General features: G+C 45.4%; 1 protein-coding gene across 4 annotated transcripts in view; it reads right to left on the reverse strand.

Annotated features, from left to right (window-relative positions):
- RABGEF1 (RAB guanine nucleotide exchange factor 1) overlaps positions 1–26154 on the reverse strand; it is a 324189-nt gene that overhangs the window by 279431 nt on the left and 18604 nt on the right. For 2 of the 4 annotated variants that reach the window (XM_085649757.1, XM_085649755.1), the window contains exon 2: positions 5736–5815. The exons of the other annotated variants lie outside the window; for them this stretch is intronic. The gene's annotated coding sequence lies outside the window, so the exon portion shown is untranslated. The remainder of the gene's footprint in view (positions 1–5735; positions 5816–26154) is intronic. 4 annotated transcript variants of the gene reach the window in all.

Raw genomic sequence — 26154 nt, forward strand, 5'->3', positions numbered from 1 at the left:
TGTGGTAGGGGAGGGGCATGCGCTGGTCTGGAGAGCACGCGAGAGGAAAGCCAGATGGCGCCTGATCGCGAGGAAAGCCAGATGGCGGCTGTGTGCGTGCCCGTGTGTGTAACAGCAAGCTTTAGGCCACAAGCAAAAGCTTGTGGTCACCTTTCTAAAGCCCCCACTCACTAAATGTCTCACCAGACCAGCGCATGCACTGGCTCAGACGAGACCTAAAAAGTGGGCGGGTAAAAAAATGCACAAATTAGTTTACACTGGTAAAACACACCTGAAAACAAGTGAGGCCACTTTTGCTCAGGCCCCTGCCCCGCTCAATCTGCATATATTAATTGGCCAGTGAGAGAAAGGGAGTGACACCTCTGCCCATTGATAGAAGGGAGGTAATGGATGCCTATCTACCTCCAAAAGACCACTCAGGCACCCACTAGGCTGCTGGTGGCATCCGAGCAACGCAGAAACCACCCAAATCGGCCCCCAGGCTGCTCAGAAAAGCAGCCCACAGCTGGAATTCGGATACCGAACCCTCAGGCATTGCCCGAGTACCCGCGTTACCAATCCAACTCTGCTCGGGGCTGTCAGCAGAAACTACAAAATAACAGCTAAATCTACCGATGTTAAATGTTCTCAAGAGACCCCTAAAATCATCAAAACTTCTATTTAGTGTTATTAAACAATCTAACAGCCAGTCTTCCATCAGCACGGCCAATGCACCAGAAACCAAATGTGAAGAATTTGAAAATGTCTAATCTGTCGAATAATGAATTACATCTCCCAAGATCAGACAACCAAGATGACTGCACACTGAATCACAAGGCCTAGTGGTACGGGTCACATTCTGATGCAGTCTCTTAGCCGGCTTGAAACTATAACCCAGGTTAAACCTTCGACTCACTTCTCTGATGCAATGCCCGATACCATTTAGGAAATGGACAAGGCATGGCTGCTATCATATTGGACCTCCCAAGATGTCCTCTCCGAACCATGGAGTTTTCCTGACAGTCTGAAAATCAGCCAAGGCTCCCCTCTTCTACAAAAAAAGGCAGCTGATACCAATAACCTGCAAAGCTTCTACCCAGTCGCAACACTTCACTTCTTGGGCAGACCACCTCCCTTCCTCCCCATTTTTTTGCGATTTTGAAAATGAAAATTTTGTCGCAAAATCCGTTAATTACCACGAAAATCGAGTTTCAAGTAAACCTGCTGCAAAAACAAAATAAAGAGTCTCCCGTGAGGTGTGTGTTTAGTTCTTATACTTCCTTGTATATGAAAGCGCTGCCAACCCTGACGAGAGCAAGAAGAGAAAACAAACACCATAGGGAGGCTCTTTCTTTTTGGAGCCTGGAGCATTACACTGGTACTGCTCCAGTCCAGTTGGCCTCCCACTTACCCCAGGACGTCTAAACAGGCACAGATTAACACAGGAGGTATTGTCACAGGGCTCACATGGAGAACATGAACCGTCATTTACCCCCTGCCTCACTGAGGGCTGCACCTCCTTTATGTAATATATGACGGGGGAGAGGGAGAACTTGAACTTTTTGAAGCTAGTCTTGTTTTTTTTTTAGTTTTTAGTCCTATGTCGGTAGCTGGCCAGGATAATACTACACAAACAAATAGCAATTGTTTGCATACATGCCAACAGCCCCGATTTAGGCGGGAAACTCCAGTTTCCTCAGCCAAAAATGGCTTTAATTTAGCAGCCTCACGTCTAAATTGACTTTTCTTCATCGCAAGTCAAGGGGAGTAGGTGGGCGATGGATTCTCCCGATTTTTGTTTCAAAATCTCCCTCTTTCTAGTGTGAAAATATTGGCATGCGACTTGTTTGTTATTCGGTGAAAGGGAGGGCATGTGGAATAGCAAAGAAAGCTGCCCGTCGGAACTGGGAGACAGGTTAAAGTCCTAGCTTCGGCTCAACATCCTGTGATCCTGGGCAATTCCCTTAATTTCCCTGTCCCCAAGGGAAAAACAAATCTGTACTTGTGTAATTTAATCTGGTGGTCATGTAAAGTGCTTCAATGCCCTTGGGTCGAGTTCACACTATTAAGAACTGGAAAAAAGAATGAAAATATGCATTTCTGGCAAAAGTAAGTGTGCTTCTGTGGAGTGTTATGTGCTGTAGGGGATTCAAATCATAACACTGCCAAATACTTGAACCTTGATTTAGAGTGGCTCAAACCACTTCCAGTTTTTAAATTGCTTAACATTAGCATTTCCAAATTAGAGTAAATTTACTGTCTGCTGCAGGGGGAGGGGACGGGTGGCGGGAGCGTGCAGACGGCACCATTGGCCTGCTGCTTGAGCAGTGCAACACCACCACAAACTACTGCCTTATGCCACGGCTCAAACCCACTAAGAAAGCTCTGTGACCTCCCACCGGCACAAGGCTGAGACAGTCGAGATGGACAATAAAGAGCCCAGACCCCATGGCGGCAGTGGAGCCTTGGCCTCCAAGCCTATCTCTCAGGAGCAATTTCTCAAGGACATTCCCTTTGAAATAGGCTCCCTCAACGCAGACATTAAATTTGGCCTCCAAGGCGTACGCCGCTATGTCTCCAAATAAGGACACAAGTAGATGATCTGGAAGGAACAGCCGACTCCCCAAGCGGAAGACCAAGAAATACTGTGGCTTAGAGTGGAGGCCTCGGAGGAGCAACAGGTGGAACTACAAGCAAAGCAAGAGGACCGAGAAAATAGAAGTGGCCACAACAACATCAGCATTCTGGAAAACCCCCGGGGCACAGAGAGTGACGACATCATGGCCTGGACAGCGGAAATCCTTCAGACGATCTGGGGCGATGCTGGGACCTCCCTCCAAATCCTTGACGAGGCCCATCAGGTGTTCTCGATGTTGGGGCATACAGACACAGTCCAGGACATTCTCACAAGAGTACACTTCTTCACAGAAAAGGAGGCCATCCTGTGAGTAGCAAGGGAGAAAGCAGACCTAGTTCTTCGTGACCATACCGTGCAGCTCTTCCAAGACCTGTCCCCGATCACATTGTGCAAGAGGTATGATTTCAAACAAGGCACTGAAATGCTGAGGATGTTAGTGGGGCCATCCATTCGTCGTTATGGTTCAATGGAGTGGGAAGCACTGTTTGCTCCGTTCTCTGGTGGAAGCACAAAAACTGTTGTGTATCCTCGACGACATGGCTTGCAGAACGGCCTCCCCACCCCAGATGTCATCTGGAGACTGGTGGCATTCCACCTGGCAGACAGTTCATGGTCATCGCTATGAAACTCAATATAAAGGATACGAAAAGCATAAAAAGGAGCACGCCCTCCATGAGGTAAAAGACAACATCATAACGCATCTCCAGGACATGAAGAAAGAAACCTCACTGACTACATCCGCATGCAGCTGACATCTTTACCTGCTTCCAATTGCCTCTTCATATCGAGAGAACGCTCTCCATCTTGTTTTGCGCAGACTGTGTATGGGCCATGGATCCCAATGGATGCGAACTACGGGGATCCCGAGAGACCAGCTTGATACCAGACTTTGCTAGCCTACATGTATAACTACTGGACTCGCCCTCTTCTGACGTGAAGGTTGTCCTTCCCTGAGGCATGCGCAAGAAGGGGGGACACCTGCAGTAGGGTCAGAGTGCTTTTGCGCCTATTACCGCTTGGGCCAGATTTCATTGTTGGGCCCTGCTGGCTCAGTGTCAAATGTCAAGTTTGTGTGCTTTTGGTTTTATTCATGTCATGTGTTCATGGGGGAGGTGGGGGCTGACAAGGGGCTCACTCTAACCCATGGAGGGTGCTGCGGCACCACACACCTAGCTACCTTGCTCACCAGGCACACCTCTAGGCCATTCTTGGCCTCCTCGTCCCATCCTCTACCCCTTTTTACGGCCCATTAAAATGCACCTTATGGGTCACCTTGACTATGCCACGCCACTTCATAACCCAGATAGGCCCAAAGGCTTAGCTACCATGTACACTCAAATCACTGATGGGCGCTACACAATACATTAAACTCCTCTCACTCAACGTCAGGTGCCTAAATTCGCCCAACAAGCAGAAGCAAGTCTGGGGTGTTACCTTACCCATCAGGACTCCAATGTTATCTTCCTCCAAGAAACGCAGATCCTGGGGGAGGATTGTCAACGTATGGCGCACCAGATATACCCCTCCCGCTTTTGGGCTCAGGCTACTACTAAGACCCTGCGAGTAGCTATTAGGTGCACAGCAGGTTTTTGCTCGAAAATGGTAAAGGTCCCCAAGGACAAAGAGGGGCGCTTTCTGAAATTGCACATCCTGAGGGGTATCCACTCTGACTCTAATCAACATATATGCCTCAATCAAGCGCAAGATTAATATCTACAGGCCACACTTAGCGAACAGCTGCCTGACGTAAACGAAGACATCATTATGGGTGGCAACTTTAATCTAGTAGGGAACCCAGACTTAGACCGAAGCACAGCCTCATACCAGGGCACTGGCGCAATGTCGGCAGAAGTCAAACAAGAGCTCGTGGACCTAGAACTGGTAGACACCTGGCATTACACACATTCTGACACACTGGATTATTTTTTCTACTTCCACATCCATACCGCCTCCGCCCATATTGACTAGGTCTTCCTGACACACTCCTTACTCTAAGACCTTGACTAGGTTGCCATCTCGAACATCTCATTTCAGATCATGCACATGTCGAGCTGGTCTAGGCCAATGGTGCATCCTCCCGGCAAGGCCCCTGTGCTGCTGCTTCCCCCCCACAGCTCTTCAGAGATTCCCTAGACGTGAAATAGATTCAAAATGTTATTGTAGAATATTTTTAAATGAATGCCCTTCCAAATACACCCCTCCCATATCCTCTGGGATGGGTTCAAGGCCTCGAGCAGAGGTGCAATTTCAACCGTCTCCGTTGTCAGAGCAAGGCAATCTTAATTGGTGGAGACTAGCCTCACAGCAGAGATTAAATTAAGCCCCTGAACAACGTGACCAGTCTGCTTCATTCAGACGCAACAAAAATCAGCTTGAGATCCTTCAGGGACAATTACTAGCACACAGAACTAACAAAGAGGAGCACGACCTCTTAGTCCTGAAACAGAAATACTACTGGGGGCTGAGGGGAGGAAGGAGGACAAGGTGAGCTCATTATTTGCTCGCAAACTATGCCTCCAACACTCAAAAACCTACATCTCTAAAATAAGGATGCGAGACAAGATCTGGGCGTCAACAAGCCTATCACAACTACTACCAAACACTTTACAGGCGGGATGAGAGCCCTAATAGACGCTTATTTGGGTGAATACGAATGGGCTCCAAATGGCCCTTATCATGCCGAACTCCTTGATGCCCCCCATCACACTAGCTGAGCTTCACTGGGCCCTCAGGGAACTGCCCATTAGAAGGACCCGGGCCCGATGGTCTACCAGTCATCTTTTACAGAACGTTCTTCTCCAACCTCCAGGATCGCATTCTGACATTGTTCAATTCAGTCAACCAGGACATTGGCCTCACTCCCACCATTGTTGCTGCTGAAATTACCCATATACCCAAACCGGACAAAGATCCCAAATTATGCTCATCATACCGCCCCATAGCAGTCCTAAACTCAGACGCCAAGATCTTAACGAACATTTTGGCTAACCGGGTTGACTTGCATCTCTCTGGTCTTATTGACAAGGGACCAGGTAGGATTCATATGCAAAGTGCAGATAATGTGTGCCTGGTTGCCCTCCTGGTTAAAAAATAGCACTGTCATAATCTCCCAGCTTACCTCCTCTCACTGGACTTTGCTTTATTCCAGGGTAAGATGGTCTTTTCTCTGCGCACTTCTGGGCAAGACGGACCTAGGCCCTGGAATGAAAGCCAAAATCATGACGTCGTATGTAGCTTCAACAGCATCCATCAGTCTGAATGGACAGCTCACAAAGCCCATCCCTCTCACCAGAGGCGCCTACTATCAACCCTGCTCTTCGCCCTGGTTGTCGAACCCTTAGCCATCACTATCCATCATATTGTTGCCATTGCTGGTATTCCTTTTGGTGGGCAGTTGAACAAAATCACTGTGGACAACCTTCTACTTACTCAATTGCCTGAAAACCCTGATTTCAGCCCAGCTCTCCAACTCCACACATTTAGCCACTAGGAAGACAGCAAATGTACAAAACTCTGTGATCTCTTCACAAGGGGCACTATCAAACCCTTTTGAGCAATGCAAACTAGACTTCAAGATTCCTGAAACATAGTGTCTGTAATACTGCCAACTCTGGCACTGTTCACTTCACCCCCTTAATACTCAAGGAGGCACAGGCTTCCACATCCTTTGAGAAGCTAGTCCTGGCTTTCGACGGCTCCAGAGGGCTTATATACAAAATGTATCAAGTCATCCACCACTCCACACCCTCCTGCATCTACCCATACCAAACGTACCGACACACTAGCACCACTGAGGATTTCTCACAAAAACAGTGGGAAACACTCTGGCAAGACATACCAAAGGTATACAAAAGTATTCCAGCAAACAAGCCTATAAAATTATGATACAATGGTACTATACTTTGATGCGCCTGCATGCAATTTCACCCACAATACCTTCTACCTGTGGGCGATGAAGTTTGGCACCGGGCAACTCATCGCATTTGGTGGTATTGCTCCCTTATCACCACGTACTGGAAGGAGATTCCTGGACATTTAAAACGCACTGTAGGAATCCCAATTCCTGCATCCTATCTCACTGTCATACTAGGCATACGTCCCATTGCGCTTGATGCTATGACACATGAAGATTGGCAGCTAATAAACCATGTTAGGTGCCGCAAAACAGCTTGTTGCCCTCGCATGGAAGAAACAGGGGATCTGGATTGTATTGGCAATGGAAAAGATATCGCATAAGATGACTCACATTGATAATACGTTTACACGTCTCTGGCAACCACCGATTAATCATCTCTCCCGAATTGAGCACACCTGCTTTACCCCGCCCAAGCTCAAGGCACTACAACTCTGTAAATAGGAGGTCCATTCTTCAAAGTGACTTTAACTCTTGTGCTGGACCCTTTACCCACTGCTCACTCCTTGGGGCTGTCCTGATCCACGCCGCGCAGATGTAATACTGTGGGCCTGGTCCTCCTGTGGGAGCATACTGATCTGGTACTTGTCGCTTACTTAGTTTTGTTATCAAATGTTCTAAGACACGTACATGTTGGTTGTCCGCAACTGTAATGTATTAACACATCACAGTCCTGAATTCACTTTGTTGCCTTCCTATTGTGCTGACTAGCATTGTAAGATGCTTTGCTAAGCGCTGTTAAATTTATACTGAAACCATGTTTTTTATATTTCATGATGAAACTTAAAAAAACTAATTTCTAGTGAAAAAATAATATTAAGTAGCATCTTCAAAAAGGAGACTCAGTGAAATAACAGTATTTGCCCAAGAATACACAATTTGATTAAGTAGGAACAAAGGCTTGATCAACGATTCTTTTTTCCTAGCTGTGCAATTCAGCGACTAGATGGGTATCTGCGATATCAAAGGTTAATGCTTTGTTCTTAAATCTCGGAGGATTAGATTGGAACATAGATGACAGGTTGCAACTGTTGTGATTAGGAGACCACACACCATGGCTTTTTCCTTTAGACTCGCTTTTTATTATAAGGACTATTAACTGTCACAATGATAAGGTGTTGCAAAAACGCAACCAAGTGCCGCACAATGTTTATTTTTGTGCAGCAAAATTTCCCAATCCATCCCTCAATAAATACACGGGAGGGTCAAAGGTGCAATCCCTGCTTGGGAAAGTTGTTTTGTTAGAAAGCTGCATAGCTTCACCCCTATTTCTCTATACCATGGCAAATAACCTTCTTGATGTTTTGCAATCTGGAATCAGACATGGTTGTAGCACAGAAACTGCTCTTCTGCATATTGTTAATAAGACTCTGCTTCCTCAATGGAGGTAACTCCTGCCTACTTCTGCATCTCTCGACTGCCTTCAATACAGTCAAACACAGCCTTCTGATTAAACACTTGCCGGAACTGATGGGCATTGATGGTGCAGTCTTAAGCGGATTCCCTTCCTAAGGAGAGGCTTGAAGTGAATAGCAGAGCAATTAGGAAGACTACATTGGTCCAAAAAAACTGTTAAAGCATTAAAGTCCTCTGCCAGTCCAGTTGATGGATTGTACACAGAAGAAGTCAGAAAAAGTGGGAAGAGAATAGGGGTTTACGTGGTTAGTTTATCTGGAAGGTGAGGAACATTATACAGAGTGCGGTCTGTTTCTCGAAGTGGAAGGAGGGAATATAGTGTTGGACAGTATAGTGTTGACGTTTTATGAACTGGCTCTTCCAATGAAGAGAAACAATTTGAGTTTCCTCTTCAACTATTACGTGACTGTAAAGGCGGGACTTTCACTTTGTGTGTGCCAATGCTACTTATCGACCTTTTAGATACTTAAACCCATGTACTACACATTCAAACAGTTGCCAGCGTCAAGTATTTTTTCAACTAAGCCACTGGTATGGCTGTTAACGAAATACCAATGTCTGAGCCAGCTTAGTTTCCAGCGTGTACCTTGCATTTTAAATAAAAGTCTTTGGATCCCCACCGAGACCAGGAAGACCGTCACCCAGGCCCTCGTCACCAGCCGACTGGACTACGGCAACGCCCTCTACGCCGGTACCACCGCCAAGCTCCAGAAGAGACTCCAGCGGATCCAGAACGCCTCAGCCAGACTCATCCTCGACATCCCACGAACCAGCCACATCTCCGGACATCTGAGAGACCTTCACTGGCTCCCCGTCAACAAAAGAATCACCTTCCGCCTCCTCACCCACGCACACAAAGCCCTACACGACCAAGGCCCGAGCTACCTCAACAGCCGAGTCAACTTCCACGCTCCCAAACGCCACCTCCGATCAGCCAACCACGCCCTCGCCGCCGTCCCCCGCATCCGAAGAGCGACTACAGGAGGAAGGTCCTTCTCCTACCTGGCCGCCAAGACCTGGAACTCCCTCCCGACCGACCTGCGCCTGACCCAAGACCACCTCTCCTTCAGGAAGAAGCTGAAGACCTGGCTGTTCGAGCAGTAGCGGCACCCCCCCCCCCTCCCCCCCCCCCAGCGCCTTGAGACCCTACGGGTATGTAGCGCGCTTTACAAGTGTCACTGATTGATTGATTGATTGATTGATTGATTGATTTGTAGAATGGTTTTCTTCAGTGGGCCTTTCCCTCTATGAGTACCTGGGAAAAGATATTAAACACCGTAAAATAGTGTAGCAGGTTTTTGTGATACAGGTCATTACTCAACTAATTTAGAAAATGACTCGTATTTGAAAGGCTATTGGGTAATATAGAGTTGATTACTTATTGCTTAGTAGAGAAATTAATTTTTTTAACATGGTTGAAAACACTCAACTATGAAACACAAATCTTGAGAGAAAGAAATAGGTTGGAGTTGATGGACCTAAAGAAAGAGACTGAAGCCTGGATATAAGTATATGAAGGACTAAGGTCGGGGTACTGTAAAAAAAACCTGCGAGAAGGTAAAAAAGAAGTATGAGTTTAAATTATGTTCGGCAAGTCACTGGCTGTAATGTCAAGGGAAGTACTAAGACCTTTATTACCAACTATTTGGTAAAAGTAGTAAAGGAAGTAACAGAAGCAATGGTGGCAAAGGTTTACCACTGAACAAAGTGTTAAAGACGAGCATGATATGGAAGATGGAGGTCTTGAAGATGTAATTAAGTTGCAAATATATAACCAAGAGGCAAAGGACTGAAAACTACCAAAATAAAGGAAAGAGGATAACTGTGCAAGCAGAGATACACAAATACAATAATGAGTATCAAGCTCCATTCAACAAGACCACTGGATAGAAAAGTAGTTAAAAAAAAAAATTAAAACATGGATCCAACAGTACCCTATATACCCGTGTATAATAAATAGTGAAAATGGAGAGTTAAGCCAAGTGGGGGTTCCGACTCCCAAAAAAACATGGATTGTAACATAATTAATAACAAATGCATTTTGTAAATCAACCCAGCGGAAACCTCACAAAAGAATTCGATTGAGAAGCTTCTTTGTTCAATGCTGTGTGTGGGAATAAGAAATGTTTGGAGAGAAAAGTTCTAGCCCGGTAAAAGAACGAAACAACCAATGAACAACCTCACAAAATAGATCTCTCTCTCTCTCACTTATATGTCTATCTGCTCAACCCTTGTTATACTTCCTTTTGAAGAGGTCATTTAACAAATACCTAATAAAGGAAACAGAAGTGAAAATAGGCAGCCGTCACAATCAATAATTGATCCATTGATAGGTTCTTCAACGGTGTTGCAATTCAAAATATATTAAAATCTATTTCTAAACTTTAAGAAGGATAATCAATTAGCAGACCAAAAGCAAGGGGGTGGATGTTGGAGGAGGGGGGAGAAAGCAAAGTAGAACTGATAAAACTGAGAAAGAGTATCAAACTAAGGCCGTAGTAAATGCTGTTGATGAAGCTCAGAACTCAATGGTAAGAGTTTGTGAGAAATCCCTCAGGCATATTAAGAGATAATGAGGAAATGGAAAAGGTAAAGGATTAGTTAACGGATTGTGAACCCATTAAGTATGACGAAATTGGAACAGAGGAAGATAATAACATGGCAAAAACAGTATGCAGCATAGATACCACCACATTGTCTTCTATTGCTAGCAAAAGAAAAGGACCACAAATTATTTTAACTAAGGAAACGAGCACAAAAAGGAAAATAACTACAAATGGTCCACTTGTGCTGTGCAATATTTCACCCAATAACATCCAAAATGAGGAGGAAGTAAAAAGCTTACTACTTAATCCATTTGCAAAAAGGTTCCCCTACCCCCACTAACAACAAAAACCTAAAAAATGAAAAGCTCAGTTAGGATTTTACTTAGATGGAGGTTAAAATTAATAAAACAAACTTGGAGGGAGAAAAATTATTTATGAATAAAAGCACCAAAACATGCTGTGCAATAACAGTGTGGAAGATTTTAAATTACCTTGGTAAATAAAGATGGAAGTCAAGGAAGGTATACAATACCGGATGACTTGTCAAGGGGTCTTTATTTAATGAAAACATTGCAGTTTCTAGATATATTTGCAGATTGTGACAATGGGTATCAATTAAATTGTTCCAAAATTCTGTCTATTCTACACACTGTGCCAGTATTGAGGAAATAACAACTAAAGATAACAGCTTAGTATTTCTACCTAAGTCTGTGGAAAATAGTACAGATTAAGATAATGGAGCGGTGGATTTTTACTCAAGTACGATCGACAACAAAAATTATAAAAGCAGGAGGTAATATAAGGTGGCAGGGATATGATATCTAAAAGAGCTGACTTCAAGTAGACATCTCAAATATAAGAGTATGATAGCATTTGTAGTTAAAATAGGATAAGAATAGACAAAGAAAAAAAATAAAGAAACAGATAAGTAAATCAGAGAGAATAATTAATACTGTTGGAACAGCTGAAAAGGCTGGCAAAGCAAAGACTATGATCGGAATTGGATTTCAGCGGTAATAAATCCCAGTTTAAAAACCTTGACTCTTTATGCTTTAGAATTTAAACTGATGTCCGGGAACATGAAAGGCTTTATCAGGAACAAAGTTTGTGGAGTCTGAATTAAAGAAAATCAAATATCAAAAGCTACACTTCAAGAAACATAGGAAAGTGAAATGATGGAATTTAAGAATTACAGAGTTTATGATAAAGCTAAGAAAGGGAAATGTGGTTGCTCTTCTGGAGGTATGTTGCTGTTGGCCTGTGTAAAACGAAATATCAAGAGTGAAAGGATACTTATGGAGTATGCTGAATTTATCACTGTGTTAATTTTGGATTTAGATTACAAAAATATTTCAGCAGGAAATAATAGAAACAAATATTTATATTCCACCAAATTGAAACTATAATGATGTACTAGAAAATGTAATGCAGCTAACTGAGGAGATAAGAAAGAAATACCCATGCTAAATTTCCATCCCCAACAATAAGTGACAATTTTCAAAAAGGTTTGAGGAAGCCTTAGATATTCCTCCCCAAAGAGGAAAACATAAATCTGATTTGAGGAGTAAAAAAAAATAAGACACAATTTGTAAAAGCTAGAATCTTAATAAACCGTATAAGAATCAGTGATCAGCCAGCTAAAAGTACCTGTGGCAATTATAAGAGAACATCTTTGATTGATTTTGCAGTAATTCCATCAAAGATTTGAAAAATACAGGTAAGTGATCATAGACAACTTCATATTAGTTGGAATTGCAATACCAAATTAAGAGTGTCTGAGCTCAATGCACAAACATTGCTCATTAAAAACAAAAGAAGGATTATTTATCCGTTTGAAAATATCAGTGCATGAAAGATATGTCACAACTACTGGAGCCTATTAAGGATAAAGCACCTGGTGAAATATTAGAAAATGATGACAATTTCAAGAAGGAAATGAGATAAAGCTCGGAACAGATAAACAATTAGCTTGAAAATCAGAAAAGAAAATCTAGAAGTGCATTTATGAAATTCCATAATAGCTCTTCCTCCAATGCAGAAAATTAGAGCAAATGTGAATAAAGGTATCCAAGAAGCATTTAAACTTGAAAATTGTGAAAGGAATCCCCGTATAAAAAGGCACAGAAAACAATACAGGAGGTAAATAAGAAGGTTAAAGCGGAAAACAAAAGAATGACAGTGGACTGACACTATCAGTGCTCTTAGAAACATAAAAACTAACAGTATTTTGTGGCTTGATAGGAAACAGTGTTCCTGGCCAACCCAGTTAAAAGGACTTGGGTTAAATATATTTCAAGGCTTTATAGCTTAAATATGTGCATTACAAAACGCTGCTTACAAGCATAGAAAACCTTGAATACAGTGCTGGGCAGATTTCTTTTCCATATATAAAATAAATTGAGCAACATTTTTTAAAGAGCGCATGGTTCAGATGGCCACTCGTTAAATATTTAGAAATCTAAGCCTAATTTATGAGCCCATTGGCTGCTTAGCATAAGGCTATGATGGGGAAATTCAAGTGGTATTTAGAAAAGGTCTTTTGGCTAATGATGGATTTCTTCAACTAAAATTGTTAGCAGAGAAATATGCAAGAATCAAAATGAAATCTCTATATGTGGTGTATATAGATTTAACCACAGTATATGAAACCAATAATAGAACAAATCTATGAAAAAAAAGCATTGGCAAAGCAAATAGGTCGTGCCTATGCAAGAGTTATTGGCTTTTACCAATATGTTTTATAAATGTGCACCAGAGTGGCTGCTGTTCAGCATGGGCAAACGTTAGTAGGGTAAAGTGGAGTGGCACAGTGGTGTAGAGTGGAGGGTTATGAAGTTGCGTGGCACACAGTAGAGTTGAGTGGAGTGTCATGAAGTAGTGTACAGTGTTGTGGAGGGAATAGAGTGGAAGGGCAAAGAGTTGAGTGGTGTAGAGTGGAGTAGAGTGTCAGAGTGGAATGGTAGCGTGTCTTGAAGTGTAGAGCACAGCAGAGTGGCGTAGAGGGTGTTGCATAGAGTGGAGTGGCGTACAACTGAGTAGATTGTCAGAGTTGAGTGGAGTAGAATGGAGGCGTGTGTCACAGAATAGAGTGGAATAAAGTGGCACAGAGGGAGTTTCGTACAGCGTCAGAGTGCAGGAGTGTCGCAGAATAGCATAGAGTGGAGTAGAGAACTGTAGAGTGGCGTGACAGAGTGGAGTAGTGTCAGGGGAGCAGAACCTAATGGAGTAGAGTATCACTGAGTAGAGTGCATTGGTTTTGAATAAAGTGGTTTAGAGTGCATTTACACAGTGTGCAGTGAAGTAGAGTAGCATGGCGCGCAGTGGCACAGAGTACAAAGGGACAGAGTAGATTACTGTAGTATAGAGTGCAATGGTGTGGAGCAGAGTAGAGTGGAGCAGAATACCGCAGAGTAGAGTGGAGCAGAGTGGAGTGGCGAAGGGTGGCGCAAAGCAGCACGGAGGAGAGAGACGCAGGGTGGAGTAGAGAGACACAGAGTGGAGTGGCACAGAGTGGAGTGGAGAGGCGCAGAGTGGAGAGGCGCAGAGTGGAGAGGCGCAGAGTGGAGAGGCGCAGAGTGGAGCGGCGCAGAGTGGAGCGGCGCAGAGTGGAGCGGCGCAGAGTGGAGCGGCGCAGAGTGGAGCGGCGCAGAGTGGAGCGGCGCAGAGTGGAGCGGCGCAGAGTGGTGCAGTGCGGCGCAGAGTGGTGCAGTGCGGCGCAAAGCAGCACAGAGGAGAGCGGCACAGAGGGGAGTAGAGCGGCGCAGAGGGGAGAGGCGCAGAGTGGAGTGGAGTGGCGTGCAGAGTGGAGTGGAGTGGCGCGCAGAGTGGAGTGGCGCAGAGTGGAGTGGCGCAGAGTGGAGTGGCGCAGAGTGGAGTGGCGCAGAGTGGAGTGGCGCAGAGTGGAGTGGCGCAGAGTGGTACAGTGCGGCGCAAAGCAGCACAGAGGAGAGCGGCACAGAGGGGAGTAGAGAGGCGCAGAGCGGCACAGAGGGGAGTAGAGAGGCGCAGAGGGGAGTAGAGCGGCGCAGAGGGGAGAGGCGCGCAGAGTGGAGTGGAGAGGCGCGCAGAGTGGAGTAGAGAGGCGCGCAGAGTGGAGTAGAGAGGCGCGCAGAGTGGAGTGGAGAGGCGCGCAGAGCGGAGGGACGCGGAGAGGCGCGAAGAGCGGAGGGACGCGGAGAGGCGCGAAGAGCGGAGGGACGCGGAGAGGCGCGAAGAGCGGAGGGACGCGGAGAGGCGCGAAGAGCGGAGGGACGCGGAGAGGCGCGAAGAGCGGAGGGACGCGGAGAGGCGCGAAGAGCGGAGGGGCGCGGAGAGGCGCGAAGAGCGGAGGGGCGCGAAGAGCGGAGGGGCGCGGAGAGGCGCGAAGAGCGGAGGGGCGCGGAGTGGAGAAGAGAAGAGAGGCGTGGAGAAGAGAAGAGGCGTGGAGAAGAGAAGAGAAGAGGCGTGGAGAAGAGAAGAGGCGTGGAGAAGAGAAGAGGCGTGGAGAAGAGAAGAGGCGTGGAGAAGAGAGGAGAGGCGTGGAGAAGAGAGGAGAGGCGTGGAGAAGAGAGGAGAGGCGTGGAGAAGAGAGGAGTGGCGTGGAGAAGAGAGGAGTGGCGTGGAGAAGAGAGGAGAGGCGTGGAGAAGAGAGGAGTGGAGAGGCGTGGAGAAGAGAGGAGTGGAGAGGCGTGGAGAAGAGAGGAGAGGCGTGGAGAAGAGAGGAGAGGCGTGGAGAAGAGAGGAGAGGCGTGGAGAAGAGAGGAGAGGCATGGAGAAGAGAGGAGAGGCGTGGAGAAGAGAGGAGAGGCGTGGAGAAGAGAGGAGAGGCGTGGAGAAGAGAGGAGAGGCGTGGAGAAGAGAGGAGAGGCGTGGAGAAGAGAGGAGAGGCGTGGAGAAGAGAGGAGAGGCATGGAGAAGAGAGGAGAGGCGTGGAGAAGAGAGGAGAGGCATGGAGAAGAGAGGAGAGGCTTGGAGAGGATTAGTGGTGCAGAGGAGTAAATTGGCATGGAGTGGAGTAAAATTGGCGCAGAGAGCAGTAGAGGCGCAGAGCGGAGTAGTGGCGCAGAGCAGAGTAGTGTGGCGTAAATTGGCGCAGAGTCGAGTAGAGCAGTGCGGTGTAGAGTGGTGCAGAGATGAGTAAATTGGCACAGTGTGGAGTAGAGTGGCGCAGAGTGGAGTGGCAGAGTGGAGTGGTGAAGGGTAGAGTGCTAGATTGCAGGGTCGTAGAGTGGAGCAGAGTAGCGTGGAGAAGAGAGCAGTGACGTACAGTACAGTTGCGCAGAATAGAATAAAGTGGCGCAGTGGTGTAGACTGACAGTGTGCACTGTCAGAGTGCAGTGGCATAGAGTACAATGTTGTAGAGTATAGTGGCGTAAAGTGCAGTGGTGAAAAGTAGTTGGTGTAGGTACAGTGGCGTAGAGTGCACTGGTTTTTAGTGCAGTGGTGTAGAGTGCCTTGGCGAAGAGTGCGGTGGTTTAGAATACAGTGGCACAGCGTAGACTGCAGTGGTGCAGAGGATATAGGCGCAGTGATGTAGAGTCGATTGTTTCAGAGTAAAGTGGAGTGGTGCAGGGTAGAGTGGAGTGGTATAGAGTGCTGTGCCACAGAGTGCAGTGGTGCACAGTAGATTAGAGTGGCATGCAGTGGATTGGCATAGAGTACAGTAGAGTGGTGCAGAGTAGAGTAAAGTTGCACAGAGTCGAGTGACAAAGCATACAGTCGCATAGACTTCAGTGGCAGACAGTGCAGTTCTGCAGAGTAAAGTGTCGCTGAGTGCAGTAGAGTGGCATAGAGTGGAGCGATGCAGAGTAGAGTGGCGGAGAAAGCAGTGGCGCAGAGGGGAGTGGCGCAGAGGGGAGTGGCGCAGAGGGGAGTGCAGAAGCATAAGAGTGGCATGGTGCAGAGTGGCGTGGTGCAGAGAGAGAGTGCAGTGGCATAGAGTAGAATATTGTAGAGTAGAGTGGCGCAAAGTGCAGTAGTGTAAAGTACTTGCCATAGGTTCAGTGGCATAGGGTGCATTGGTTTTGAGTAAAGTGGAGTAGAGTGAATTGGCGTAGAGTGTAGTTGTTTAGAATAGAGTGGCGTAGCGTAGAGTACAGTGGTGTAGAGTGGGGCAGCGCTGTGGTGTAGAGTGGCGCATAGTGGAGTGGTGCAGAGTGGGGTGGAGTGCAGTGGCATAGAGTAGATCGTTTCAGTGTAGAATGAAGTGGAATGTAGAGTGCAGTGGCATAGACTACAGTGGCGTAGAGTAGATTGTTCCATTGTAGAGTAAAGTGGAATGGTGCAGGGTAGAGTGCATTCGCATAGAATAGTGCCGTAAATCACAGTAGCCTAGAGTAGAGTGGCATCAAGCAGAGTGGTGCAGTGTTAATTGCAGTGGCACAGAGTGGCATAGAGTGCAGTGGCGCAGAGTAGATTGTTTCAGAGTAGAGTGAAGTGGATTATAGTGGAATGGTATAGAGTAGTGGCATAGAGTGCATTGGCGTAGAGTGCAGTGCTGCAGAGTGGCATTGAGTGGTGTAGAAAGCAGTGGCAAAGAGTGCAGTGGTGCATAGTAGAGTGGGGTAGAATGCACTGCCATAAAGTAGAGTGGTGCCTCTACTCTGCACCACTCTCTGGCGTAGATTGAAGTGGCATAGACTGGCATAGAGTGAAGTGGCATAGACTGCAGTGATAAGGTGCAGTGGTGCACACCAGTTTAGAGAGGTGTAGAGTGCAGAAAAGTGGCGTAAAGTGGTGCATAGTAGAGTGTAGTGGCGTAGAGTTCAGTGGCAGAGAGTGCAGTGCTGCAGAGTAGAGTGGCATAGAGTGCATTGGTGTAGAGTGTAGTGGCATGCAGTGGTGCAGAGTAAAGGGACGTACAGTACAATGAAGTGCAATGAAGTAGAGTGTTGTAGAGTGCAGTGGCATAGAGTAGACTATAGACAGTGCAGTGGTGCAGGGTAGACTGGCATAGAGTGCAGTGGCATAGTGTGTATTGGTTTTGAGTAAAGTGGTGTGGAGTGGCGCAGAGTGCAATAAAGTGGCAGAGAGTGCAGGGTTGCAGAGTATACTGTAGTAAAGTGCAGCAGTGTATAGTAAAGTTTACTCAAACCCATTGCACTTTGTGCCAATTTACTCTGCACCTACTCACTCTATGCCGCTATACTCTAACGCCTCTGAACTCTATTCTACTCTGCATCACTGACTCTACACCACTCTATTATACTTAGCACTACTGCTCTCTACACCACTATACTCTGTGCCACTGCACTCTATGCCGATGAACTCCACGCCGCTCTACTATACACTGCTGCACTTTACGACAGTATACTCTGCAACACTGCACTCTCTGCCACTTTATTGCACTCTACTCCAACACACTCAACACCACTTTACTCAAACCCATTGCACTTTGTGCTAAAGTGGTGTTGAGTGCGTTGGAGTAGAATGAACTGGCAGAGTACAGTGTTGCAGAGTAGGGTGACATAGAGTGAAGTGGTGTAAAGTGCAGTGGAGAAGCATGGCGTGGTGCATGGCAAAGTAGTGTGGGGTAGAGTGGAGTGGTGTAGAGTGGCAAAGAGTGGAATGGTGCAGAGAAGAGTGCAGTGATGCAGTGGAGTGGCATAGTGTGGACTGCAGTGGTATGAAAACTTTAAAAAAAATAAAAAGAATCGAGCTGATAGAAACATCCAGATGTGAAAATATCCAGATGTGAAAATATCCACTTCGTTAACTTGACCTGTCTTTTCTTATATCACCTGTCTGTTTTTTAAAACGTAAATGTTGTTTCATAAGTATTAGTATCTTTAGGGAACTCCCTGTTCTCTGGTGACGCGCCCTAATGCCCTTGGGCCAAGTTTGTACAATAGAAAAACACAAATAAATAAAAAAAATAAGGTTGTTTATGCAACTGTCTTCCCTAATCGCTGTAGCACAAAATGTGGAAGAGGTACCCAATAGCAGTTAGAGAAATAAGTAGGCAAGAAAAAACAAGCATTTACAATGCAATGGTCTCGGCAATATTATAGGTAGAGCTATTGGTATTGCTCATTATTTTTTTATCATTTTTGTATCCCTAAATAAATGGCATTGTCATTTCTATTGGCATTAGCTTTTGTTTTGCATATTTTACCAGAGAGATCCACTACTTCCCCAATAATCCTGCCGGCTCTCTGTGACAGAAGATGGCGCGTGGCAGCAGGGGGCTGTGTGACATACTCCTGTAATTTTACCCGAGAAATACTACCAGTTTCACGTGCACATACAATTTACAGAGTGTGGCAGACTTCACCAACCTAGAAATGAACACACATGGTCGCATGTTGGAAGAGTGAGCAGCATAGGTTGTCATGGGTTTAATTTAATTTTGACCCCTGCCTATAAGCATGTCGTTTTGTTAATGTATACACACCTCTCCACCTCGGATAGCCGCTCTTGCATCTGCAGTGCACGTATTCCTGATGCCTCATTGCAAGTTTTACAGCCTAGCTGTAAATGTATATCGGTCCTCTCAACTCTGTGTCCGCACTGTGAGAGTGGCTGCGTCTGTGTACCTGCAGCGCCAACAGATGCACCATTGTGAGGCGCTATGTGCTCTGCGTCAGTCTGTCTCCAGATGCTGGGCACAGCAGAGAAAAGTCAGTCATGCGGCCGATGCCCGCGTGCCCCGGGAAGACACTGATTTGGGTGGGACCACCGAACGCCTCGCATTACATATCTAGCACATGCGGGACGTGTGTTCTGCACAGAAAGGTTGAAAGGTCCCCTGCCCGTGAGTATGGACGGTAAGTGGCCTGATGTTATGTTCAATTCTATACGTTTTATATAGCGCTAGCTAGACACGGGGGTATCAGAGGGGTTTGCATACACAAAGGAAAAAGAGTTGCATTACATAGCAGGAGATAAGGATGCATAAAGATACCAGCACAACATTATAATTAGGCATACAGTGAGAAGGAGGGAGGAAGCTCAAGAGGTTGAGTGAGTCAACTAACTATTATGGGGAGGGGGTCTGGAGGAGTACATTTTGTCTAATGTGCATTGATCCAGGTGAGAACGAGCGTGTTGGGGTCCTCCCCAGTACTGAGACACCCAGAGAGTGATGTCTGACCCGCCTGTGTGCCGCGTGAAGGGCGGGACTGCTGCTGCCGGAGCAGGACTCGCCCTGATCATACTCCAAATACTCCTGCTCTGGAATGCGCCTCCCTCTGGCTACCCAGTCCCTTGCGCTGCTCTCCAAGACACAGGAAAAGAAGAAGGGAGAGCGAAAATGTTTTCAAGAACCGCAGACCGGGGCAGGCTTGGTAAGAGAGGCCTTCTCTGGGCACGGGGCAGCTTGGAGCCTGGAGGTAACGAGCATCCCAGGACCCCGGCTGTACAGGATCAGAAGGGAGCAATGGTAAGCAGCCGGAGGGGGCCTGGCAGGGAGGCATACTCCCCTGGCCCTCTCGCCGGATTTCACCCTGTTTCTCCTTTACAAGCTGCCTGGTTGCGCTGCTGCTGTCTTTACAAGAGGAATAATCTACTCGGCCTCCCTGGCCGTTTGCATAGCGCCCAGAGGACTGCCGGGAGGCGCGCGGGGATAATCGGTGGTCTGCGGAGTTTCAATCCCCGCTGGACTGTACATGGTGGGGGCTTTCTTTGCGTTCCGTTCCGTGCAGTACCCGTACAGTTGTTGGGTAGCAGATGTCCAGGCCGGGATAGGGGTCCGCTGCCTCTCCCTCCCTCCCGCACCTCTGCCCCCCGTCCGGCCTCTACAGAGGTGGGCGCCAGGCCTCGGTGCGCAGAGCGGGCCTCGCTGCCCGGACAGCCCTGTGCTTCCTGGTGAGACGAGAGAAGAGGGCGGGCGAGGAACCGATGTGCCCTCGCGCTCCGGGAACACCCCGGGCCCGGAGCACCCTCGGGCCCTGAGCACCCCAGGCCCTTCACCCAGCAACGAGCAGCACCGACCTGCGGAAGGTGCAACAGCTTCTTGGAAAACACCAGTCGCATTCATGCACACGCCGCACAACAGCAAGAAGATCCTCACGGCCAGACGATAGCGAAAAAATGGCGGATGGAAGCTTCGAAACTTTTTCGGATTCGGGGGCGTGTTCCTGCTGTTCGAAAAAGGGCGTGGCTAAAAAGTGGAAAGAACAGCACGGAACACGCCCCCGAATCTGAAAAAGACGGAGCCTATTTGGAGGGACGGCTCTCTCCTCCAATGGCTGGCCTCCGTTTAGGAAGCCAGCCAATGGAGGAGAAGCAAAAAGAGAGGCGGGCTAAATAGCCACTCTAAGAATCATTAAATCTCCGACTTCCGGTTCTGCCTTCGGCAGACCGGACGGTCCTCGACCTAAAAAAGTTACATATTTTAGGGCAGACAACTGTGGGTAGCAGTATAACTCGGGACTGCTGCATCTTGCAGTAATCCAGGGGAGGGAGTAATGCGTCAGTGTAGAGTGGCCGCCTCTACGAAAATGTGTTTATGGGAATTGATAGTCAGTTATTTTACAACTTTTAACATTTTTTATAGCAGCCAGGGAGACTCTTGCACATTTGAGATATCAATCAATAGTCCAGTTTTTGATTTGCTAGAGTCTGAGGCAATCTTCTTCTGGAAGAAAATGCATTTACATGATCTAATCTAACTAATGCTGAACAGGTCACCGAAAACGAAAGAAAAACTGTTACAAAAGAATGGAATAGTATGCAAGGTTGTGCCTCGGTCACATTTTGACCAGATTGGTTTGTCCAGGCTAACAAGTCACTAAGAATCATACAGAATTTGGTGGTCTGTCTGCTATGAGAATCCAAGGTATGCCCTACAGCAGGCAGTCCCCAATTGTATGATAAAAGCATTACTGGTGGTCAGGTTTGGTGTTTGACCAAAATAACAAGCAATACCCTCCTTCCACAATAACGACACCTGTCAGAAAAAAGATATACTTTTTGCTTTACGCTATAAAAAGTTGTTTAAGTTATCTCTAAGGACACATATTTTGACATCTACCTTAACCCATATTAACTTTAAGAAATGCACCTTCTATGAATATATGAGAATATAGAAGCCCCCGTATGCAATTGCTGTAGTATTCTTTTTCAACTGAAAGTTTTCTCCAAATCTTTGAGCGATGGGTTTTAGCAAAGAAACATTAAAGCTTCAGATTAGAACATATTTATTTTCAAGCACGAAAGCTTTGGATACGCTTGTAATTCCTTCAATGGTGTCGGAGGGTCATTGATAACCACCGTCAATTTATGTTGATACTTAACTGCATCACCGTCATTTTATGACATATTCCTATTTCTTCAGCCAGGGGCTTTAACATGGGCGCAAATAACATCAGCGAGGCTGGGCCATCTTGTCCTAAGACCTTAAGTATGATGTGTGTTCAGAAATAAGTTACTTAACCTAATTCTAGCCTTGAGCTGTTGTGCTCTGCTATAATCCAAGTTTGAAAGAGTATGCTACATTTTTTGAAAAGCTCTCAACTACTAGATCTTACAATAGATTTTAGATTGCTTCAAGAACTGCTATTTACAATGTTCGTACTATGACTCGCCCGTTCTGTACGGAGAAGCCAGAATCGACTGATTCTTTGGGTGAGAGCAGAATCAATTTTAGGCAAAGACAAGACTTTACTGACTATATTCTGGTTGAGGTTTAATGAGGTCATAGGCTGACATAAGTGGCATTACTAGTTTTTGGCAAAGCATAATTGGGACTCACATGGCCTGGAGTTCGAAAATGATGAGCGAAGGTATATTTTCAGGGAGCAGTAAACCTACTAAGGTTACAGTGTTCACTCAGTGTAAACTTTTTAATTGAATCCATACAAAAATGTTTGCACTCGAAAGAGTTTTTGAAGGGCTGTTTCTGTTAAGTATTTATCTTGAGAAGTTTGGTTTATCACTTCTCATATGAAGTTTGCTAGGGCTATTGAAATATTTCATTTTAATTATGAAATTCTTCCCTTTCTGATATTTTAATTTCACAAACATGAGCTGCAACTAACGTGATCTCTCAGCCAATAGCCTGTCCAGCTTATTCTCCCTAAGAGTATTTGTGTCCGTTTTACTTAAGAGAACATTCTCTCTTTTCCGCCTTGCCCCAGAAAACTACTAATTTATTCCCAAATTTGAATAGACTATATCACCTGTATGTTTCCTTTTCTACAGCACTTCATAACCTTGCTGTATAGCTTCTCTTTAGGCCTAATCTATGTAACTGTTTTGTGGTCGCAAATCCTGCCATTTCAGACAGTGAAAAAAATTTCTGTCGCCAGTTTTAAAGGCACACACTGCGAGTCGGAAAAGTCATTCTGAATTGCAAAATGCTTTTAAAACCCATTCCAACATCCATGTTAGTTTGCAATTTATCAATGCTTGTAACCACAAACGCAATGCCAAACAAGACTGGTCAGTTATTGAACATGAAAGGCGTTGGTAACAGATCACAAAGAGGAAGCAGCACCGAGGGTCGATTTCCACCTTGTGAATGTTGGCTGCCGAAACTGGGACCACAGGGGGCTGCTGAATTATCACAAAATGCCTTACACTAATTACAAAATTTTATTTTTCAAAGCATTCCCTGTTCCTCTAAGGGGCAGAGGCTGTTTTTTTTTTTTACATAAAAAAAGAAGGCATTCATTGAATAAAGTAACCTTTGCAGTCATTCAGATGGAGTCACAAAAGCGGTCCTGCCTCATACATATTAATGAGCCCGGAGATTTTGAAACATCATCTGAATGGGCATTTGATGCTGCGACTGTTTAGTACTTTAGTCAGTGTGCAAAAACCACCACCTGGACTGTGATTTGACCTTAGTACATCAGGCCCATGCTTTACGAGTTTAACCCCTTCGATGCTGCGCAGATTCCGCCGCTGTGCTGGCGGAATCTTGCGCGGGCGTGGTCATGACGGAATGGTTCCGTCATGAGCACAGCTCAACCGTGGGTCATGACGGAACCATTCCGTCATGAGCACCGAAGGGGTTAAGTACAGCAAGTTAATCTGTAGCCATTAGAAGATGACCAGGTCAGGAAACTCATTAGACTAAAGCATCCGCTCTAGAGATCTGTGGTGGACACCATCACTGGTTAAAATACCAGCAAATATGGTTCTTCCTTCATTCGTCGATAAAATGAGCATCATTTATTTGTTTTACAATAAAAGTCAGTTAGCAGTCAAGGGGACTCTTCAGAGCTAAATGTGCTATTTGTGAAGCTACTCCGGTTATGTGATAGGCACTCTTATTCTTGCTTTTAGTCAACCTCAGAGAATCTGAGAATGCTGGGCAAATTGAAGTGGCTTTTGCAGTTGCAATGGGCTAAGCGTGGTTTATGTGGCTTCATGATGTATTGGAATTATGTCCGTAAGCTTCCCTTATTAACCATGCGAAATACATGCTAAATGTGTGGTAAAGCAATAAAATGTCCGTGGTTGATTTACATTTTAACTACATTAACTACATTTGTCTTTCGTTAGTTTGGCACAGCACCCAGGATAATGTACTGCATGGCTGAAAACTTTTAATGTCCCAAAAGCGAGACCTATCACTGCTAGCTACAGTAAAGAAAGTCCATGCTTTAGTCTGTATTGTTTCTGCTGCTCGCCATCACTGGGACCGGTTTAGATTAGCACTTCACGAGTCTACACTTTGTGGCCCAACAAGTGTCAGAGTTACTCACCTATAGAAAACTTTCTAGTGTCTCAACAAAAACAACACATAAGTTACAATATGCTCATCTCCCTTCAGCAAATTTAAAATAATGCAAGAATATCTCACTCAATAAAGAGCATCCATCCCTCCACAGAGTTGGACCTTTGAATTAAAACTTTTAAAAGATCCAAACTTTACAGATCACATTAATATGAAGGAGGAACATGAACAATTTATACAGATCACAAGTCTGCCACACCATGCATGGCTTAGGGTACGTTTACACTCTTACAAAGGGCGATTGTTGCGCCGTTTTGCATACAAAGAGGGATGCGCACTGCCCAAAATTCCAAAGTCCCTCTAATCAAATTGATAGAACCATAGTCCTTACATATATGGGACACAGAAATTGAGAAGCAGATTGAGCTGGCAAGGCGGTTACAACTGGAAGCAGTGATTAATCAATGAGACGGGGGTCCTGTGTAGAATCCGGTTTAAACAATAAACATCAAATGGAATCCTGAAGCTAAAGGACCAGTTGCAGGGTGTGTCACGGGTGAGGTGGGTTTGCACAACTTCAGTTTCCTGCTTTCTTTTATCTTGTGGTCAGTTTCCTTAATGACTATTGTATATTACAGGCAGTTATGGGTTAGAATTTAGACACTAATCGTTAGATTCAATCAACAAAATGCTGCAAAATATGGGTTTTTCCATTTAAAATAAATATGCTTCTTTTGGCGCTTGCAGAATACCAGAGCCAACCCAAGATCCCCGTAATTAATTTGGGACATAAAATGAATCAATGGAAAATACAGTGCCTCCTCTTTGGTCACATCCTTTTTGTCTTTCAATTTACATGGGGTCAAGATGTAATCCATTGGCTGTCCCATCAAAACACATACTCCATTAGGCTAGTGTCTAATGTTTCTTATGAAGTCGCTGGATCAGAGAACTGCCCTGGTTCCACAAGATCCAAGACATCTGCCCAGAGTCTGAGGAAAGAGGCCTATGGTTGGATGGGGTAGAGGGAAGCTTTCTTCCTCATTTCTAAAGTAAAAACTAGTAATTAGTCTCCCATTCATTTAATTCATGCTGTAATCCCCTGGAAGGATTTGAATAACTGGATCTCCAAGTAAAAATAGGCTTCTTTATTAGGCTGAGGGAAATCTCCTTTATTAATCACCTATTTTTGTGCTTTTATCATCCTGGAAAATCAGGGGGTTGACTTTACAGGAACAAAAGCAACGAAAATATAACAAACAAGTGATAGAGATTGAGTGGCCTTGACAAATAAAATGTTCCCTTATTATTAAGGGCACTAGAAATATATTGAGCATCTATAGGAGCAAAGAATGTCTATGATGGAACAAATGCGGTTAAAGTACTATAATTGAAAAGAAGATGGAGTTCTGATTTCACCAATCTTCTCTCTCTTGTCTCGATTTGTCTAGGCAGAAGGAGAGAACCACTTCAAATTCAGCCTGGTGGTCATTGGATCAGGGAATGTGTGATCCCACGTGTGTAGAATTATTTTAAAAAGGGGTGGCCATAGGCCAGAGCCAGGGCCTACCCGCCATTTTAGTCCTTCCAGGGGACTATGACATAACCATATTTGGAATAAAGAGGACCTTAATAAAGATCACAAGAGAGAAAGTAAAGTTGCCACATGTTAAATTTTAGCCCTGGTTACTGAAAGTAGTAGCCATCGAAGCTAGCTCTACAGAAGTAAAACTGTAAAAAAAATATTTTGAATTGCAAGTTGAGAAATTCATAATGCCACACATTTGCAACATATTTTAGATGTGGATAGCAACACAAGAAAAAAACCCGGGTAAACAGAGGACAACCCTGGGGACATTTTCTTTTTACAAATGTTTAATCCACCTAAAAAAGGGCAAGAAGTGTTAAGTATACAGATGAACAACATGATACTTATGGAGTTATTCTGCCAAGAAATGTCACATGCTCATCATCCTTGCATTTGCCCAATTAGACGTGGGGAGGAGGGGGGAGGAGGATTGCTGTATTTCTGCAGATGGAGCCTCAGCACACCCTGCAT

This window comes from Triturus cristatus, chromosome 3_2 (assembly GCF_964204655.1).
Source record: "Triturus cristatus chromosome 3_2, aTriCri1.1, whole genome shotgun sequence".
Classification (NCBI taxonomy): domain Eukaryota; kingdom Metazoa; phylum Chordata; class Amphibia; order Caudata; family Salamandridae; genus Triturus; species Triturus cristatus.